The 22449-nt window shown below is 39.0% G+C and overlaps 1 pseudogene; it reads left to right on the forward strand.

Moving 5' to 3' along the window:
* Nucleotides 1-11685: 11685 nt before the first annotated feature.
* LOC128114558 (40S ribosomal protein S6-like) lies at nt 11686-12423 on the forward strand (annotated as a pseudogene).
* Nucleotides 12424-22449: the final 10026 nt, after the last annotated feature.

Consider the following 22449-nt stretch of genomic DNA (forward strand, 5'->3'; position numbering starts at 1 on the left):
GAGATTGAACCCAGACAAGGTCCCAGTGCTGAGAGAGGAAGTAGACATGGGTTCCCATCCCTAAACAAGAAGTTATTTGCAACTGATATCTTGCAAGAAAAATAGATTTCTCCAAGGTAGTCTCACTGAATATATCAATGAGACTTAGAGGTAGATCACATTCCTAGCAGATGGCCAACACAAAAGGAACTCAATGGTATTTTTTGTAAACTTTTTGTCTCATATTTTTTGGTTTGAGAATTTTTTTTCTTACTGGTCTTTTGCTTGTATATTATGGTTTCTGAGTTTGTGTTTTTATAGGTTTGTGTGTGTGTGTGTGTGTGTGTGTGTTTCTTGCTGGTGTTGTTTTTAATTATGGTTTGTTTGTTTTGTTTGTTTTCTAAAGAAAAGAGAGAAAAGAAGGACATGGAATTGGGTGGATGGGAAGGTGGGAATCTGGGAGGATTTGGGGAAATCATAATCAGAATATATTGTATGAAAAAATTAATTTAAATATCTTTAAAACTATTGCACATAATTAAAATACTAAATACATACAAATATGTTTACCAAATCAAGTTTAAATCTTTAAGAACATTTCAGAGGACAACCTTTGATAGATCTTTTAGGAGTTCTTTTAAGGATGAAGAATTGATTGTTAATTATTCTACAATGTTCATAGTGTAAAAATTTTAATATGTCCAACTTTTAAAAGTAATTAAATAATATGGAGTTTTTTCCTCTGAATTTTTTTCTTCCAAATCTCTAACATTGAATAGAAATGAGATTATATAACCAGTGCTATTTTATGTGTGTGTGTCCTTATCAACTTTAGTGAGAAAACATTTATGTTTGTATATAATAAACTGTGTAGATGAATTTTGACAGTTGAACATATTCATGAAGCTACTATCACAATCAGTGAAGATGCAGAACACTCCATCTCCTCCTCTTACTAACATTTGATGAACACTGACAACTTAATTTTTATACTATGTACTGGTTGAATTATTATTCCAATCATTTTCGAAAAGGCTAAGTGAAGAAGACAGTGAAGAAGATAAGGTAAAACACAGAGCAAGCTGCCAGACATGGTGGCTCACATTTATAATCCCACCACTAGGAAAGTTGAGCCCGAAAGGTTATCATGAATTTGAAACTAGCCTGAATTATAATGTGACTTCCAGGGCTTGGGCTACAGAATGAAAGTTGTGTCTAAAAACAATATGGGGGCTAGGGAGGTAGCTCAGTGTTTAACAGTGCTTGCTTTCTAAGAATGAGAACCTGGATTTGAATCACCAGTATCCACATTAACAGCCGGGCACAGACCTGGGGCGATGGCTCAGGAGTTAGGAGCACGTTTTGCTTTTGCACAGGGCCCAAGTTTGGTTGACAACACCTACATTAGGTAGTTCATATCCTCATGAAAATCCAGCTCTAGGGAATCCAGTATGCTCTTTTGGACTCTGAGGGCACCTGCATTTACATGTGTACACACATATTATACATAATTAAAAATAAAATCAATATTTAAAAAAAAACAGGAATGGTTGCATGCTCCTGTAATCTCAGTATTGAGTTAAGAAAGAAGCAGAGACAAACTATTGTAGGATGTACCCTGAATCCAGTGACTTATATCTTTCTGAAAGAATTGAGAAGGCAATTAGAACACAGACACACACACACACAAAAGAGTATGGGGGGGGGGGGGTGTCTGATGATTAGAAATTAGAATGATACAGGTATCAGCCAAGAACCATCAAGGACTGCCAGCAACCCCAGAAGCTGAGAAAGAATCCAAACACATCCTCCCCCAGAGCTTTACAGAGGAATCAACTCTGCGGACACCTTGATTTCAGACTTCTGGCATCCAGAACCGTGATCCAATAAATGTCTGTTGTTTTAAGCCACCCACTTTGTAGTAATTTGTTAAGACAACCCTTAGGAAAATTACCCATTTCTAAAAAGCACGGCAGACCGCAGCTTGGTTTGCCTTCTTTCAAACAATTTAATGAAACCCAGAGCCAAGGAACTCATTGAGCAAAAAGGCAATTCCAAAGAATTTTTCAATTAGGCAGGAGCATGGTTAATGAATGAAAGCTCATTGGTGTTTCATTTTCAAAGAAAGAAGCATGATGTATTGGACACCCTGCCCTATGCTAAGCATGGTTTTATGCCATGCTTCTGAGCTGTAATTTGGTCTCTTAACAGCTCTAGTTCTCACTGGAGTGGAATCCTTTTTTCCCTTGGGGAATTTCTGCCCTTTTAATAAGTTGTTTCCACAAAGGTGTTACGGGCTTTGTTTTTGAGATTTGTCAGCATATGCAGAAGTCTAGTCTAGCTCTAGCCAGAAAGAGACAGTCACATCCAGAAGCAGCCTCAAGATGGCATAGCAGGTAAACATACCTGGGGTAATGATAATCTGAGTTCTCTCCTCAGCACCCAAGATAGAAGAGAACTAAACCTGAAAGCAACCTGACTCCCGAAGTCATGCTAGGGCATGTATGCACCTGTACACACACCACCACCCCGACACACGACACACACATAATAAAAGTTTCAATCGGCGGGGACGTGGTGATCCTTTAGTTTGCCTTTTTTTATGGTGTTTACTCCATCCACATTAAAAGGCTCAAGGGCAGGAGAGGACGAGAAATACCTTTACACAGACAGATAGGGGCTGCACAAACTCCTCAGCAAGAAAGGAATACTGAAGCCATGGGAGGCTTCCTCTCCAGAGAAACTTCCAAGGATATAGTTGAAGCAGCAGAATGGTATAAGATCATAGCTGCACACTCTTAATTGCCTCCTGTATGATTTATGAAGAATTCCTCAGGTATTTCTCACAGTTCATTGCTCTATTGTGTGACACAGATTAGAGACATACTGATGAGCTCCCACCCCAACCCCCTTTAAAGGCAGGGGAATGCAAATAAAGTACTCCTGAGACTGGAATAAGCAAGCTATGACTCAAAGCCAAATTCAAGGGGTCCCCTCCATTTAAATCAAAATGGCTTCAGAAAGTGATGTCATGTAAAAACAATGCTTCCATCAATAACCATAAATCAACATCTCAGCCCAGACTCCAGATCCTGTCTGTGGAATTATCCTCAGGCATCAGTGGAAAGGGCCTCTGTTATAGCAAGACCAAAATGAGCAATAACAATATAGATAGATGCCTATTAAACTGTTGATAATCGACGAGAACACAGCATATCACGCTTGGTTGGACTTCTCCAAGTTTGAGTTCTAAATGCAGGGGAGTGTGTGGGAAAGGAAAGTGACAGACCAACCAACTAACCTGAGGTAAAATTATTTAATTTTTCAGAGGCTTGGTTCTTCTTTTGATGTGTATAGCTAATAACTATAAAACAAAAATTACTAGCATAAATTAAAGAAACAAGACATGTGCTGTGGTTTGTCTCAACTTCTCTATGTGGACATATTATCATAGTATTAAATTTCTAATAATAAATGCTAGCAAGGCCTTAATATGTATAAGACTCTATTCTAAATGCTTTAAGGGATTTATAATATTTACTCCTCACAACTCCACGAAGTACATCTGATTATCTTCCTTGTCCAAAGACACTGAGTCAGCCAACTTTTCTAAGGTACCTAGAAAATAGTACAGTGGAGATTTGCTTCTGTAAGCTGAGAGAGAGAGAGAGAGGATAGAACCATTGGAAGAACCCTAACACTATTCTGAACCAGATTTTAAGAATATGTTTTCTATACAAAGTGTGTGACAAATAGAAAATCCATATTAATCTCCCCTATTTACATGATCTAAACCACATTGAGGATTGAGAGTGTGAGGTGGGGGACTGGGTATGGAGGGAGAGAGGAAGAAAATGGTACTGTTGCCCAAGTATCTACTCTGCACTAAGAACTTTCCATACATTTTTTCTACATAGCATTACTATGAGGTAAATATCATTATTCCAACTTCACAAGTCAGTTGTTCACACTCCTATCTGTGGAATGTCAAAAACTCATCTGCTACCAATTACACTCCTTGAGTGTCCAATACCAAGGTCATCATAAACCGTGGCCATGAACAGGAATGTCACACCCTATCTTGCCCTACTGTATTTTTATTGAAAGTAGGAATCAGCTGAAGTTTTGTTTCCAAAACATATTCTTACTAAATGAATTCAAATCTTCTTTCCTGTCAAGTACATCTTGATTCTGCCCCCTGTGTCTCTGTTTAGTGTTTTCAAAATATTCTTTGGGGCATTTTCCATGCACTGTATATTCTCTCTTCATTTCAAAGCCCCACATTGGACACAGTGCTCTTAATTGGGAGATATTCAGATTCTGTTTAGGTTGTGTACATCAAATAAATTGTGTAAGTGCTTTTATTCACCCTTTATACATTTGCCTGATGTCCTTATCCTTAGCTGGAGAGATGGTAAATAATTCTTCTACAGCTATCTCTTGATATCCATGGGAAATCACTTCCACAATCTCCAAGGATAGCAAAACCAATGCATTGATGCCCAAGTCCCTTACATAAAGTACCATAGTATTTGTATCCGGTTGCACACTTCAAATCCTCTCTTGATGATTTACAATACCTATTGTAACAGAAATTCTATGTAAATAGTTGTACTGTTTATAAAATAATGACAGGAAAAAGTTCTGCACAGGTTCAACTTAAAAGTAATTCTTGCAAAGATTCTCTATCTGCAGTTGCTCGAGTCTACTGATGCAGAACTCTCACATCCAGAGAGTTGTATGTACATCAAAGTGTTGTTATCTATAAGCAGAGAGGAGGCCAATCCTGACAGACTGGGCTCCAAGGTTATGAGAAGGTGCTTTGTTTAAATTCCCTTTTACTGTTGACAACAGTTCATTTTGCCCAAATGAATTGCAGTTAATGGGAAGTCAGTGTGCTTGTGTCAGATGATACTTGGATCCAGAGCCCTTACAAACTGCCTGCTGGAGCAAATGGTGTCTCCAAACAGATTGGCCAGATAAAGCAGAAAGAATCAACAAGGATGTATTTTGCCAAAGCATATGACATAATTGTGATTATTAAGATTAAAAAAGGATGTTTAAAATTACTTGATAGCCTGAATTTAGGAAATACCTAAGCAACTTTGATTTTAATCCATAAATATTTTTATGTTTTTTTCTGAGGTAAGATTTCTCTGTATAGTCCTGGTTGCCCTAGAATTCGCTCCGTAGACCAGGCTGGCCTTGAACTTGGAGATCTGCCTGCCTCTGCCTTCCAAGTGCTGGGATTAAAGGTGTGCATCACCACTGCCCAGCTCCATAAATCTTTTTATTCCATAAATCGTTCATTCACAAGTCCAAAGTTTAAGTAGGATATAAGACCCTTTATTGACAGTAAGTAGTTACATCTCAGCAACTGCCAAGGCAAGCTTTTCTGCATTCAGTATGTTCTGGAACCTATGCCTCTCAGAACTCATTGCTGGCACCTCCACAAGCAGTGAAACTCATACATTCAGGACAAACACAAATATAATGTCTGGTCTATTTTCTTAAGAGATGCTGAACACTATGGCACAGAAAAGGTGAGAAAAAGATAAATGGAGCTGAATGAGTTAATGTTACCGATACAGTTCAGAATAATATTATGGACAAATTTCTGGAACAAGAATTATTCTCACCTGACACACTGTCCACAGTGTTACTCTGAATTTCACCTGTGCCAGCTAGCTCAACTGCATTCATTGTTTTGAACATCTTTATTAAGATCTATAATTGCTCTGTTTTCAGCTCAGTTTCTTTTCACTTGATGCAGTTGAGTTGTGCTTACAGATATGTTGTGAGACCAGGTGAATGTGCACAGCTCAAACAAATTTGAGGAGCCATTTCTTGGTTTATTTGTTTAATACATCTCTTGAGACCACTAACTGATGACTGAGGATTTTCCAAAATATATATTGGCTACAACTCATCGTGGCACAAGATCACCAGTGTTTTGAGTCAGCATCTTGCTATAAAGAAAGGCTTCCAGAAGGGAGTCACGGGATGCTGAGAAGGATGACCAGATGCAGACTTCTAAGGAGAAGCCAGATGGATTTATTATTACTGATTCTCAACAAGATAAAGCATTTGTTTTCACAGATTGCTTCAGTGTCCTGGTTTGACATTTGCTGTTGTTTTAAAAGGCAAATTAAAAACATTGGAAATGAGAGGGCCAGATAAAACATAACTCCAAAGTACCCTGGAGGGATGGAGTAATTGATAATGGTGACCTTAAGGCCCTTCTGCAGCCCCAGACACACCACACAGCCCCAGAGGCTAGTATTTGAATGTTGTATGTCTTCTTTTGAAATTATTTTTTTCACAAATTGGAAAAATTTATTTAATCCTTTGTATGTGTTTAATTTGAAATGTTGGTTACAGACCCATGCGCAATGTGTAAGCCCTGGCAGATTAAACCAATCTATCCTGCCTATAAACTGAACAAACTAGGGTCTCCCAGGCAGTACAACATAAAACCCTAGTAAGAGAAAACGGCCTAGAATGAGATAAAGCAAGGGCTGAGTGACTGTTCTCACCCTTCCCTGGCATGTTACAATTATACTGAGGTCTAAGCTTCTTCATGTAATGGTATTTGTTTTTTGTTTCTTTAATTTATTTTATATATTGATCATCATATTCCTCTCCCCCAACTCTTCCTAGATCCTTGCCACCTCCATACCTATCCAATTTTATGCTCTTTCTCTTAAAAACAAAAACAAAAACAAAAACCCCCACAGCCGGGTGGTGGTAGCACACTCCTTTAATCCCAGCACTCAGGAAGCAGAGCTGCGAGGATCTCTGTAAGTTCGAGGCCAGCCTGGTCTACGGAGTGAGATCCAGGACAGGCACTAAAACTACACAGAGAAACCCTGTCTCGAAAAAAAAACAAAAAAAAAACCCCACAAAAACAAAAATGAAAACAAACCAACAAAAAACCAACAAGATAAAAGATGTCAAAATGCAACAAAAATCCACCCCCACACTCACAAACAAACACTGAATACCTTTTGTGTTGGTCAACTACTCCTGGGCGTGGGACCTGCCCTGAAGTGTGTTTAATACAGATAGTGACACTCCCTTGGAGAAAACTGATTTTCCCCTTACCAAGGGTTATCAACTGCAAATAGCTGCTTGGTTAGGAGTGGACCTAAGGAGACCCCATAGCCACTTAACCCTCTCAGTGCTGGAACCCTGTCTGGCTTCAAGCTGCACAGTTCTTGTGTGTGCTGCCAAGTCTCTTGTGAGTTCACCTGTACATCAGTCTTATAATTTGAAACACTTGATACACAGTCACCTATCTTCCTTTTTTAAATTTTGTATTACATTGTGTGCGCGCGCACATGTGTGTGTACAAGCATTGCACATACCACAACACCTAAGTGAAGGTTACGGAACAATTTTGTGCTCTCTCCTACCATTTGGGTCCCAGGAAACAAATTCAAATTGTCAGAACCAAGGTCCTTTACCCAGTGAGCTTACCAGCCCTCAACTTTTATTTCTGTTCTTTTTTTCTATTTCAGGAGCTCAAATTACTAATTAAATGCAAGTCATCATTTTTTTTTTAAAGCTGAACATAGTGAGAGCTTCATTTGAAAAAAGTGCAAGTAAAAAGAGATTAAACTATGGGCAAGAAAGACATCAGTTTGTTATTTTTGGTCAACTATTTCAAGGAAACTAAACTGTTGTGTAGTGCCCCCCTCTTTGTCCTTGGAAATACTGATTTTCATGGGACATTTTCAGGAGAAAGAGGAAATTTAGCACAGTTCTCCTGGCTAACCTGATCCAAATTAGTTTTCAGTAGGTGGGCTTGATGAGACTCTGATTCCTAGTTAAAGCGTCTCTAGATATTTCACCCCCCACAGAGGAGTTATCACGGGTTTATGACATTGGTCAGACAGTCACCAAGTATTTATTAAGCAAGCACTTTCACTAGGAATTCTCTGAAGTCCTGGAATACAATGGCACATGGAGAAGACCCATTTGCCTTCTGCAAGTTCCCCCAGCAGTGAAGGCAGATAAATATGTACCAAATACAAAAGCAAGTTAATACACCAGTTCACGAAGAGGATGAATGCTAGGAAGAATAAGAAGAGGGTTTGCTTAGCAGTTGCAGCTACAGCACTGGGAAAAGGACCTCTCTGAGATAATAGTAGTCTGTTTGATTTCTGAGTCCAAAGCCTGTTGAAGGTAACCTGAAGTAGCCTGAGCAATCAAGGAAAACCGAAAGTGAAAGCTTTACTGACCCTGAATCTCTCTCAACGACTCGCTTCCCTACACTGCGAAAGGCCAAATAGGCCTTCTCTTTGGAGACCTAATTGAAGCTTTAAATGGCCAGCTGCCTTGGGGTCATGCATGGTTACTCCCTTAGGAAGCCAGGTATTCTGACTGAACCCACAGTTCTACAATTATCCAGCAAAGAGTATTTCTGCGATTAAAACAAAACTCTTTGTAAAAAAACACTCCACTTACACTCAAAATACAGTTTCCAGGACTAAATTTAGTTCTGGCACCAATGCCACTGGCTGACTTCCTGCACTGCATTTGCCTTTCAGGGCATGTTTGCGTTCTGGTTCTCATGCATGCAGCCACTGCGGCCAGTTGAGTTCACAAGCCTGCAGGGGCAATGTTGGAATGACCCCTCATGTTTTCATTAATTCTTAAAAACCTTACACAAACATTTCTCTTCATATTGGCTTTTGCAAACCTTTGCCCTTGTGTGCATTTTCTTCTTTAACAAACTCCTATATTTGGTACTTAGGCTAATTTGCCCTCGTAATATATCATCTTTTACATAAATACAAGACTTGACAAGACCCAGGGTCTGGTGCTAAAATGCAAGTCAGGATCCTCTCCAGTTCGCAGAGGCCAGGTCAGTAGAGCTACAGTTAACTCCACAACTCAAGGGGCAAATAGAATGTTCTATTTTAGGGAGGGAAAGTAAACAAACATTTAAGAGGAGAATCTATTTGCAGGGTGGGGGGTGTTGATGACAGAGAGCTCTGTTAAGGGTTATGCCCCAGTCCTTTGTTCTATATTCTAGACTCTGTTTTACCTTTGGCTATGAATTTCCATCCCAAGGTGATGATTTCATGGTCATAAACATCCAAGCAAACTCAAATGATCAGCAGTAAATGGACTAATTAAACATGACTCCAAAATTCCAGGAACTATTCTTGACCCCAACTAACAGATGGTTCCCTTGGTCCTATCTCTAAGTGACTGCAGCCCTTTAACTTTCTAGTCTGGTGGCGATAATGGTGATAAAAAGCCAAATGAAGCATGGCAGGCATCTCTGCTCACTCCCTAGCTTCCAGTGTAAGAATGCTATGTAAATGCATAAGCCTTAGCAGCCCAACTGGTGGACTGCAGCTTTAAAAGAAATAAAAGAAAAACTGTCTGTCCTATGAAGTAAGGCTTAAACCTAGAATTTGCATTACTTTTTAAGCTTTGAAGGATAATTTGTAGAACACAGTTTTTAAGGCTTTTACCTCATTATTTCCAAAGAAACCACAGGGGGAATTACATAGGAGAGATGAGCAGTTAGTTACATGACTAATCTACATGGAAACAGTACAGCTTTGCAAAGAATTTCCTGTATATCATAGCACTGTAGAGAGGGTAGAAGAATCCTCTTTAAAAATGGGACTGGGGGATGGAGAGATGGTTCAATGGTTAAAAGCACTTGCCGCTCTTCCAGAGGACCTGATTATGATTCTTAGCACCTACACGGCAGCTCACAATCATCATCTGTAAATTCCAGGGGATTCTATGCCCTTTTTTGGCCTCCATGGGCACCAGGCATGCATGGGGTATACATACTTAGATTAGATGCAGGCAAAACACCCATACACATAAAAAGAAATGGGGCTGAACCAAGAAAGATTAGTTAATAAAGAAATTAGTTTTTATAATTCATAACATTAATGTGCAGAGTAGAATTTTCTGCCCAATCATCTATGAGACTAAGGGGTAAGTAAATCCATAGTTCGGGAAACGTGACTGTTTTATATATAGATTGAGAGCTGAGGGGAAAGGGAGAAACTCCATCAATCTAGACTGTTTTCTCTTTACTTAACCAGGCAACAAATATGATGGGGGAGGGGGGAGTAGGAGAGGATATGGGAGGGGAGATACAGCAGGGAGAAGATCAGAAATCTACAGCTGGAACATTGCAAAGGGCTGACACCCTCTCAGGAAGGAAGTGGACTGAGACACTGCTGGCTGTTGAATAGTGAACTGACACCTGCTTCCATCCCCGTCAATGCAAGTAATAACTCTAACCTGCATAGCACATGTATATGATAGGAACCGAGGATGCTTTTCTCTGTGAAGAATTGGTCTGACTTTCATACCAGAGCTTACAAAGAAGCTATTTATAATTTTTTGAAAACTTTTCTAATGCATGGGCCTGGTTTGTCAAGTGACATCCATTCAGGCTGTGGAAAACTTGCTCTATGAGAGACCAGGAAATTTCTCAAAAGTAAGCCAAAATCTTTAGCTATTTCTCCATGAAGATGAGCAACAACAGTCTTAGAATATACAGGAAAACGAGCTTTGCCCTTACTGCTCAGACCTACCCTTCTTAAGAACAATATAAGGATGCCATTAAACTTTTCTTTTGTGACTGGGCTGCCACAAGAATGTGAGTTGGGTTAACTAACTTTGTCCTTGGGATTTTCTTTAGCCTCGAGTCTGGTGGTCTTTGCTGGAGCCAGACTTCCTTTGTTAACTCAAAACTTCTTCTACAGAATATAAAATAGCTGTTTTACTGTTTCTCATGTTTTGGAAAAGATAGTTTCATACTAATGGTCCTCTTTCCATTTATTCTGTTTCTGATGCTACTTTGCATGATTCTCTTGCAACTCCAATTAGAATAGTCTATACGTGAATTACATTTGGTGAGTTTTGCTTCCTCAAACATATTTTAAAGCCAGTATTTTCCCCAAAGAAAGTGTTTTGAATGAGATCATACTAACTTTTGGCAAAGGGATGGAAAAAATTATTGTGTTATTAAATTAAGTTCATATATCTTGATAGCTTAAAGAAAATTTTCTTTGCTGAATTGTCATCTTAATGTGCCCTAAATGCTTTTCTGAGCATACATATATGTGAATATGTACATATAAATATATAGATATGTATACATATCTATCAAATCATTTTGTAGCCTTAACTGGCCTAGAACTTCCAACATTTTGGTTGGGAGTCTAGCCTTTAACATTTGAGTCATCTTTCAAGCCCTGGCCTGGAACTTTCTCTGTCTTCAAACTTATGTCAAGCTTCCTGATTTTCTGAGTATTGTAGACATGTGCCACCACATCTAGCCCTTAGCATTTTTACTTTATGTAATGTTTTAATAATTTTGGCATTTATTTTTGTTATTTTAATTGTGTGTAGATGTGCATTTCTGTATGAATATGCCTCATACCAGTGAAGGCCAGAGGCATCAGATCCCTTGGAGTTGAAGTTAGACATGGCTGTGAGGCAGCCACGTGGCATGAGTGGTGGAAATCAAACTTAGGTCTTTTAGAAAAGCAACAAGTTCTATTAACTACTGAACCATTTCTTCAGCACCTTAATAATGTTTTTTAAGGTACATAATTTCTTTTCAATGAACAGGAGCAAGTGGTTTAAGCATAGGAACCTTTAAAAGTTACACCTTAGGCTCTTTTTTTAGGTACCTCGTGGGTAGTTGGCTGTGTTAAGATGAAGCTGAATATCTCCCTCCCAGCCACCAATTGTCAGAAACTCATTGAAGCAGATGATGAACACAAACTATGTATGTCCTAACAGAAGTAGCTGGTGATACTCTGAGTGAAGAGTGGAAGGGTTGTGAGATCCAAATCAGTGGTGGGAAACAGGGTTTTCCTATGGAGCAAGGTGTCATGACCCTGGGCATGGTGTGCCTACTGTTAAGTAAGGGGCATTCTTGTTAGAGACCAAGGAGAACTGGAGAGAGAAAGGGCAATTCTGTTCGGGATGCATTGTGGATGCCAATATGAGTGTTATCAACTTGATTATTGTAAAAAACAAAAATAAAGGAGAGAAGGATATGTTCCTGGACTGAACAGATATCACTATGCCTCTGTAGTTAGGGCTTGAAAGAGCTAGAATCTGAAAGTTTTTCAACCTCTCTAAAGATGATGATGTCCACCAATATGTTTTTGGAAAGCCCTTAAACAAAGATGGTAAGAAGCCCTTCAGCATCAAAGCGCCTTAAGTTCAGTGTCTTGTTACTCCACGTGTCCTGTAACACAAATACGAACCTATTGCTCTGAAGAAACAACACACTAAGAATAAAGAGAATGAGGCTGCAGAATATGCCAAACTTCTGGCCAAGAGAATGAAGGAAGCCAAAGAAAACCACCAGAAACAGATTACCAAGAGAGGTATGCTGTCTTTTTGAAAGCTTCTACTTCGAAGTCTGAGTCCAGGCAAAAATAAGTCTTTAAGAGCAACTAATAGTAGCTGGGTGGTGGCTGTGCTTGCCTTTAATCCCAGCACTCAGGAGGCAGAAGCAGGCAGATCTCTGTGAGTTCGAGGCGAGCTAGATCTTGAAAAACCACACACACACACACACACACACACACACACACACACACACACACACACGTATGTATGTATGTATGTATGTATGTATGTATGTATGTATGTATGTATATGTGGTGGTAGCACACACCTTTAATCCCAGCCCTTGGGAAGCAGAGGACAGTCTTGTCTACAGAGTGAGTTCCAGGACAACCAAGGCTACCTATCTTGAAAGACCCCTGCCATAAAAAAAAGAGTAACAAATAAATGATCAGACCTTGAAAAATAAGTTCATTTTTGAGTTCTCAGAATGAAGAAAGAATATCAAGTGATTGTTTCTAAAGGCCATAAGACATGAAAACAAGTTTTGATATTTTCGAAAAATATAGTCTGCAGATGAAGAAAGCTGTGGCATGTCCACTCACTAAATGCCCTTCTTCCTAGGGAAAGCACATTTGCTTGCCTACCGGGGGTTAAAGGTTGACTATTCTCCAGGCAACCCATCCTGCCTGGTGCTCATGGCCAATATCCTGGTGTAAAAAACCTAAGCAAGTCATACAGGGCCTGGACACTGAGAACCCTGGGATGTCCTTCCATGACCGTGACCAACAGCTTTCCTCAGCTGTCTTGTGGAAAACTTTCCAAGAATCATTTCCTCATGGATCTCTTCATTTTCTTTGACTTTATGTTTATGGAATTCATTCAAATATTCCAAACTGCTTGCTTAGGGCACAAGTTGATTGATTTCTATCTTAAATTTTGTCTGGATATGAAGTACATAGATTCTTTATTTTTGTTATATAGTTTGAACTGCTGATTATAGTGCACTACGAATCAGGATTTTTCAAGGGTGCATTAAAATGTAAAGATATATTAAATTTAAGGTTCTGTAGTGTGAGAAAAAATAAAAGGGAAAATCATTTGAATAGTGTTGAACAGGTACTGTTAGGCTACAGTATGTAAGTCAGTTGTGGATCTAAGATCTAAATGATGAAATTCAAAACCTTTGAAAACTGAACAGTAGTTCATGTTCAGTCTCATAAGTCAGTGGGACTACAGGGCAGCAGGAGCCTCGCTTTAGTGTATAATGTCTCATTCTGGCATTTGAAGATCAGCTGGAGAATCTCTTGCAAAGTCAATGATGTAGAACAGGCCAAAGAGTGGACAGAACACACTAATGCCTGTTCTGTCTGGGAATCCCTGTGTGATCTCAACAGGGCAGACCACTCTCCTGGGCCTGGCATCCTTATCAGAATGTGACTGATAACATATCACTAAGGAGAGCTGTGAAAGGGAAGGGGAGCAGGCAGGACAGCCTGCACCGTGAGGATCACTTCTTTCCTTCCCAATGGCAAATGTATCACACACGCACTCACACACACACACACACACACACACACACACACACACACACACACACACACGGGATTCTAGTTCACTGCAGAACACAGGTGCCTGCTACCCATTATCAGAAGTACACAGCCATTACATGGGAATTAGAAAGGGAGGAAGAAAGGAAGAGAAATTTTTCACTCATTGAATCCACTTAACCTGTCAGCTGGATCTGTTGAAGCTCACTGAGCTATCTATATGTGTGTGCTTAGATGTTCATCTCAATTTCTGGCTGTATGGCCACTACAACACAGACATTTCTGGACTCCCATTTCATCTCTGGAGAATGATGCTGGATTACAATCAAATACCAGTTGGGACTCTCACTTCAAGAGAATTATGGCAAGATAGTCTCTTTACAGGAGAGAGTCCTTCTAAATAAATTCCCAATCCTCTTTGATGAGAAACTGTTTTTTTTTACTTTTATATATTGATTCTTTGTGGATTTCACATCACGTATCCCAATCCCACTCATTTCCCCATCCTTCTGCTTCAGCCCTCTGCCAATGCAACCTCCCCACTCCCAAAACAAACAAAATTTAAAAACCAAAAACCAAACCAAACAAACAAAAACAAAAAGAGGAGAATAATCTCATCCTGGAAGCTGTAGTGTGGCCTGTTGAGTCACACAGTTTACCCTTTAGTCCATACATCTTTACTTGTAAGTGCTCATTGCTATGAGTCATTGGTCTGGCTGCAGGTCTCTGGCTTCTGCTACACTATAGATAATGGGCTCTTACTTGGACTTCTCTTGGATATCCTGTTGTTGTCCTGTGTCGTGGAGACCCTGCAGTTTTGGATCAGCAGATTCGTCCTTTTCATATGCTCCAACAGTTCATAGACGTGGTGGATGTTGGGGTGGGCTAACTCAGCCCTGATTCTAGGCCTGGGTGGTAGCTGAGTTGGTCAGCCTGCCAGCTTTCCCTCATCTTCATTACTTGGGTGAGCTCTCCAGCGCTGCTGCCTTGGCTAGTTCACCCAATGCAGCCTGCAGCAAGACGTGGGGCCAGTACTTCTGCTTTCAGATCCTCAGATACAGGTCATCTACTCTCATATTGCCAGGGCCAGCTCTTCTGTTTGCCCAGCCCCCTCCCATCTCCCAACTGCTGCAAGGGATATTCAGGGATGCGGTGGGGGGTGGTCAGCTCTCCAGCTCTCATGCATTCAGGGTAGCTCAGCTTCGCCCCAACAACAGGGTCAACTCTAGTGTGTTGTCCAGGCAGGGTGCTTTGCTGGGACCAAATGGAAAATTTACCTGCCCATATCGTCAGCCAACATAAACAAGAAAAACTGTTATTCTCCTTTCTATGAAATAGTACATCTGAATTTGTCCAACCTTATTGCTATTCTGACACAATTTACAGTGAGTATAACCTACAGGTTATACTGAAAGTAAACATTTATAAAATGTGGGAAACTAGTTTTTGTAAAGAACTGCAAAATTAATTGTTTTCAGACAAAAGGGCACTGTAATTTTTAATTATCCATTAATAGATTGATCTGCTACGTGAAGGATGTGAATACTTGAAAAATTACCCTCTTACACTAAGTGCTCTCCAGGGCTGTTAATGCTAACGGCCTCATTAATGAGTTTTATTCTTAAAAAGTTAGCAGTATTCTTAAACTGTATGGTTGTTTTATTTTTTTAGGTTTTCATTGTAAATTGTATATATTTATGGGATACAAAGTGATGTTATGATTTATTAATACAATGTGTAAACCTTAAATCAAGTTTACTAACATGTCCATCCCTCAAATACTTAGGTTTGTCATATAGGGACTTTAAAATTTTTCACTTCCATTGATTTAAAAATATACAATACAAGCCATATCTAAGATAGCTGCAGGAAAAAAATATTGACAACTGAAGTTAAACTTAAATTAGAGTAAGACTTGATCAATATTAGAGTAGAACTTTGAACCCAAGCCTCTGAGTTGATATTAGAAACATGAATTGGTCTTCTTGTTTTATAATACCAATTTGTCTACACAGGAATGTCAATCACCAGTTGAGATTTGTCCTATGGCAAAAGGCTGGTATGTGAGAACCACACTAAACAATTCGACCCATATGGGAAAACACAGGGACCAGGAAAAGGACTCAGTAGATAAGAGTGATTTCTGCCAAGCCAGACAATATGAGTTTGATTCTCCAGGACCCACAAGGAGGAAAATGAGAACCTGCTCCTTCCAGTTGGCCTATGACATCCACATGCACCCTTATTACACAATGCAGGCACACACACACACACACACACACACACACACACACACACACACACAAATAAAGTAACTTTAAATTTTATTTTTATGAAAAGAAAAAGAAAAGCACTATTCTGGGAGCTATTGGCTGCATCAACAGGAACAGGGAATATAAAATGATTGTCCCACCATTTATGCATATAGTGTTTAGGCAAATGTGTTTCTAGACTAAATGTACAATTATAAGATGCTCTCTGCTCATTTTTCTCTTTGATTGAAAATAGATTCTTTTCTCATAAAATATATCCTGATTAGAGTATTCCCTCTCTCTACTCCTTCCAGTTTCCCCACCTCAACTCCCATCTGAATCATTAGAAAACAGTTTCCCAGAGGAATAGTAAAATAAAATAATATAAAATATAGTATAATAAGATAAAACAAAAACTAACACATTAGAATTGGACAAAACAAACAGAAAGAAAGGAGCCCAAGAGAAGGCACAAGAAACAGAGACTCACTCTCAGCAATTCCATAAAAACACTAAACTGGAAGTCATTATATATTCACAGAGGACCTGTAGGGTAGAAACAGAGAGGGAAAACATATGATAAAATTAAAATTAAAATTAAAAATAGTAAGATAATTTGTAGCAGGCTTTTTCTTTTGGGCCACCCCCCAGCTCCCAAGTCATGATACAGAGACTTATTATTAGTTTTGAATGCTTGGCCTTAGCTTAGCTCTTAGTTTAATTTCTTTCTCTTTATCTCCATTTTGCCTTGAAGCTTTTTACTTTTCTTTCTTTCTGTATCTTTCTTTCCTGCTATTTCCATGTCTGTCTGGCAGCTGTCTAGATTCTGGCCCTGGGTATGTCCTCCTCTTTCTCCCCCATTCTTTCCTCCTTCTTCTCTCTTCCTAGCCTAGATTTCTCCTCCTATGTATTCTCTCTGCCCGCCATCCTTCCCTAGCCCTCTCATTCCTAGCTATTGGCCATTCAACTTTTTATTAGACCAATCAGGTGCCTTAGGCAGGCAAGGTGAGACAAATGCAACACATTTTTACATAATTAAACAAAGGCAGCATAATCAAATGTAACACATCTTTACACAGTTACAGTAATATTCCACAACAATAATTTTTTTTAAAAAAGGAAAAGACCTGACACAATATTAGGAGATATGGAACCTCCAAAGTTGCTGTTGAGTTTTTCTGTTGGCAATCTACTACTGGCATGCAGACTACCCTTCAGAGTAGCAATTTGTTTTTTCCAGTAAGACTCCCTTAAAGAAAACTTATTTTTCATTTGCATGTGACTGTTCATTGGAGATTGCTTCTGGGTTAGACACATGGGGGGGGGGGCATGTGTCTAAGTCTCCTTTCGGCTCCAAGGACCCATGCAAGCCCTGTCTCTGCTCATTCTTTATGTGCACAGGTTTCATCAGACCATAAACTCCAAGTCATTACTAAGTCAGTTTCCTTCTGCTCACTGTGAAAGGTTGCATCCTGACAGTAGAAAACAGTCTTGTACTGTGCAGCTTCAGGAATGGAACAGTGGTGACATAAATTCTGCTAGATAAATCTGATGGCTTCAGGATCATTGACGTCATTCCTTGCTGACTGTTAGTATGAAGAATACTAAGCCTCCCATTACCAGTCTGTTCAGTTCAATTCATTCACAAGATGTTTCCCTAATCTGGGAAAGCAAATGCTGGAAAAACTGAACATGAAGAAGAGAGGGATTAATCATCTTATCAGAACATGGTGACTCTTTAATGGTTATCTGAGGTATGTGCACTTTCTTTAAAATCATTTGGTGATTAAACTTTCAATAATAAAATAGAAGTAATTGTGAATGGTCTAGACCACTGCTACACTTTTAAAGCTTTTATTTATTATATATTTTTTTCTTTTTCTGTATCTTTATGTGTAGGGTGTGTGTGTGTGTGTTTGTTTTGTGTGTGTGTGCTCTGGAAGTCAAGGAAAACTGTGTGGAGTTGGTTCTCTCATTTCACCTTTACATTATTCCAAGGAGTGACTTGTAGAATATTATTTTAAGATGTGTTACACTTGTTTATGCTGTGGGACAGTTGTTTTAATGATGCAAAGATGTGTTGCATTCTTTTATGTTGTATTAATTTAACTCTATGAAGCTGTGTTACTTTACTTGTCTAAAACACCTGATTGTATAATAAAGAACTAAATGGCCAATAATGAGGAAGAGAAAGGATAGGCAGGGCTGGCAGGCAGAGAGAATATATATAACGAGAAATCTGGTAGAAAAAAAGAAAAAAGAAGGAATGAGAGAGGAAGGAGGACACTAGGGGCCAGCCACCCAGTCACCCAGCCAGCCATGGAATAGTAGTGAAAGTAAGATTACAGATGTAAGCAAAGGAAAAGGCCAGAGGCAAAAAGGTAGATGGGATAATTTAAAGTTAGGAAAAGCTGGCTAGAAACAAGTCAAGCTAAGGCAGGGCAATCATAATTAAGAATAAGCCTCTGTGTGTAATTTATTTGGGAGCTGGGTTGCGGTCCCCCAAAAAGAGAAAAGAGCAAAACCAATCAAGTGACCTCAAGTCATCAGTCTTTCATTGCAAGCACTTCACCCACTGAGTCATCTTGCCAGCCTTTAGTTCTAGGTTTCATTGATCACAGATAAATATATTACTGGGGCTGAGGAGATAGTTCAGTCTGCTGTACTAACATAAAGACCTGAATTCAGATCCCCAGCAACCCAGTCCTTTGGAACACATTTGCAACTCCAGAGCTGGGTTGGGGGTGGAGCAGAGTTAAGAGATCCCAGGAGCTCACTGGCCAACCACCCTAGACAAAATGGTGAGTTCCAGGTTTCATTAGAGAGCCTATCTCACAGAACAAGGTGGAAAGCAACTGAAGAAGACACCTGACATCAACTGCTGGACTCCACAGGCACCCACAGGCATATGTGCATACACACACACACACACACACACACACTTGAACAAATACATCACACACATATTTAAAAAGGAAATACACTCCTAAGGATATAACCTATATTTCCCTCAATGTATAAGAAATACCATATTCATGATATTAAATATTAGTAAATAGCTACCATTTTGAAGCATAAAACAATGGGTTTGATCATCTGTTTCTTCAATCTTCACCCCCCAAAAAATCATCATAGGTAGGGTATTTTCTTTTAAAAACATACCACAAAGCATGGGGGTGGGAGCATACTTACATAATCTTAGAACTATTGAGACTGAGGCAGGAGAATTGCCGGGAGTCTGAGGCCAGCTTGGTCAACGTACTGAGTTCCAGGCCACCCTGGTTTACATATTGAGTTCTACGCCAGCCTCGGCTACATAATAAGATCTTATCTCAAAACACAGAATGATAATGATAATAACAACAACAAAAATACATCCTACCAACTGAATAAGTCTTCCATCATAACCATCTGTGGAAGAAGTAGCCTTCTTAGTAGTTTGTTGTTATTGTTTAAATATCTGAAATTTGTTTGTAAATTATTTTTATGTGTTTTCCCTGCATGTATGTCTGTGCACCATGTTCTTATCTGGTGCCTGACAAATCCAGAAAAGGGCATCAGTCCCTGAGAACTGGAGTTTCAGATGGTTATGAGCCACCATGTAGATTCTGGGAATCAAACTTGGGTCCTCTAGAAGAGCAGCTGGTGCTCTTAACAACTGAGCCATTTCTCCAGCTCTTTAATACAAAGGGCCTTCCTTGCCAGTTTACAACCAAACATGTATTTACTTGGAAGTTATATATTTTTGTTCAAAAATGTATTATTTTTCATCTGTAGGCATCTTTCTGTGGCTTTTATTTTAGACAAAATTCCTTCTCCAAAGCCAGCACCGCTATGCTAAGCATTGTTTCAGAAGGAGAGTTCCCAAGTGTTCAGGGCAAAGGCATCCTCTCTGGAAACCCAAATAACCTCTACGTCTTTATCAAAGAGAATACTTGTCCTTTTCATGCAGTAGCAAAGTCAGTCAAGACTGCACATAAACCCTGAGTCACAGTGTCTATAGCATAGGCCCTTGCCTCCTTAGTTTCCTCTTGGGTCTTTTTGCTCCCTATTCTCATTGACACATCTGAAAAACAGGCCCGTGTTTTCTCAGTGCTAAATCTATTCCAGTCACCCTCTATTCTGAGCAGCCTTGTATAAGAGCAATCCACGTTCTGTTCAGTGGTTCTCATCTTGGAAATTTCTGGGACATCTGTGACTATGTGTTTTATCTTTCTGCAAACGCTGGTGTTTCATTTGACTTGCTTGGTTTTTCTTCTCTGTTTTGGGTGTTTTAACGATTGTTTATTACCATTGTTAACTGTTTTCTCTTTTCATTTTGTATGCGTGTGTGTATGTGTGTGTGTGGTGTAAGCACACATGTGTAAGTGGCTGCATATACCTGTGAACTCACACAGAGTCCAGAGGAGGACATCTGGTGTCCTATTCTATCATCCTCTGCCTTATTCCTTGAGACAGAGTCTATCATTAAACCTGGAGCTAGGCTGGCAGCCTTCAAGCCCTGGTGACCAGCCTATTTCTACCTGTCACAACTCTGGGGATATAGATACATATGTACAGCCATGTACAGCTTTTGACTTGGATGCTGAAGATTTGAACTCAGGTCCTTGTGCTCCCATCTCATACTAATATTACCTGTAGAATGGTATTTTGTAACCGTTTAAAAGTGTGCAGTATGTTTAGTTTCTATTGTTTCATTTATTCTCAATTTTCAGTGTAGCTGTGATCAGAAAAAATGAGATATTTGATAATAGATTTTTATACATTTTATACATACATGAGATTACTTTCACGTCTAAAATGTAGTCAGATTTTCAATAATCTAGCATGTGCTTCAGTCATTTTATGTAATGTGTGTATGTACATGTACCTAAGTAATATGTTATCCTTAGACATGTACTTTTTAAAAATGTAATAATATTTTATTGGTAACCTTATAATATAAAGCACATTTTTATTTTTTATGGCTTTGATATCATTCTCTCTATTTATTACTTTGAACATATTTTCATACAATATGTCTGATCACAGTTTCCCCTCCTCCAACTCCCCCCAGATCCTCTCCACCTTTCCACCCACCAACCCCATGCCATCTTTCCCTCTCTCTCTTTAGAAAACAAATGGGCAAATTAAAAAAACAGATCTTTTAAAAAGAAAAAGCACAGTGACACACAAACAAAACCCATGAAAACAAAAAGTAGGAAACCACCATATGCAAGCAAAAGTGCAGTAAAATAAAAAAAAATGCCCAAACATAGAAATAGAAGACAGGAACCTACAAAAATGTCACTGAGTTCATTTTGTATTGGCCATGTACTGCTGGGTATGGGGCCTATCCTTAAGTGTGGTTTATATGCCTAAATAGGCTCCACTGGAGAAAATGGATTTTTCCTTTGCAAGTGGTTTCTTGGACATATGTTTCACCTTCCAGACTACTTCTTTACAGTACTATGGATAATTCGAACTGTTTTTGATTAATATTTATGTGATACAACTTTTTCAATCATGTGACTTTCAAAATTTCTTTGCTATTTCATTTTAGATATTGCAGTTTAAACAATACCATTTACAATACTTGTAAAATTAAGGCTCAGATCATTGTTTTCTAATTCTTATTTTATTTATTTCTTGAAACAATGTCTTATACTGTAGTTCAGGCCAGAATTATGTAGTTAAGCAAATTTCAAACAAACCTCTTGCCTCAGCTTCGTGAAACCTCAGATTACAGACATGCTAGGCTAGATTATTGTTGTTGTTGTTTTAACTAGATAAGTTAAGAACAAAATTTGTAATCACAAAACTAACTGGGTTCATTATTCCATTGGCCTTGTTTGGGTATTTCTGTGTGCTCTATTCCATTGTCTTTTAGATTGTTTAAGATTCATTTCTACATTCATCTATCTGAGTGTTTGCTATCTGGACACTGCCCTGATATGTGACAGGGCATGTGTAGGCCCACACATTGGTTATTGTTTCTGTTTCCTCCCATTGAATTGTACCAGCAGGCATGAGTTATGTCTGCTTGCACTGTGGCTCATATTTACATCAACTCTATAAAATAAGAGAATTATCTGACATCAATTAATTTGCGTTCATTCAGATGGCAGATCAGTCCCAATCTAGCCTTTCATTTGAGGATATAGCACAATTGAGTCTGTCATGAAATAGGGAAGGGCTCCTGAGATCTGACTTCGCTCTGAGGATGTATACTCAATTACTAGTTGCTGGAAGGCAAAGAAAAGTTTTCTTCAGTGTTTTAGTCACTTGTAAACTGTCTTGTTTTTATAAATAACCTCTCAACCTTACTTCTATAAGCCACC

Source organism: Peromyscus californicus, unplaced genomic scaffold (genome assembly GCF_007827085.1).
Source record: "Peromyscus californicus insignis strain IS unplaced genomic scaffold, ASM782708v3 Scaffold_10__1_contigs__length_136768540, whole genome shotgun sequence".
Classification (NCBI taxonomy): Eukaryota; Metazoa; Chordata; class Mammalia; order Rodentia; family Cricetidae; genus Peromyscus; species Peromyscus californicus.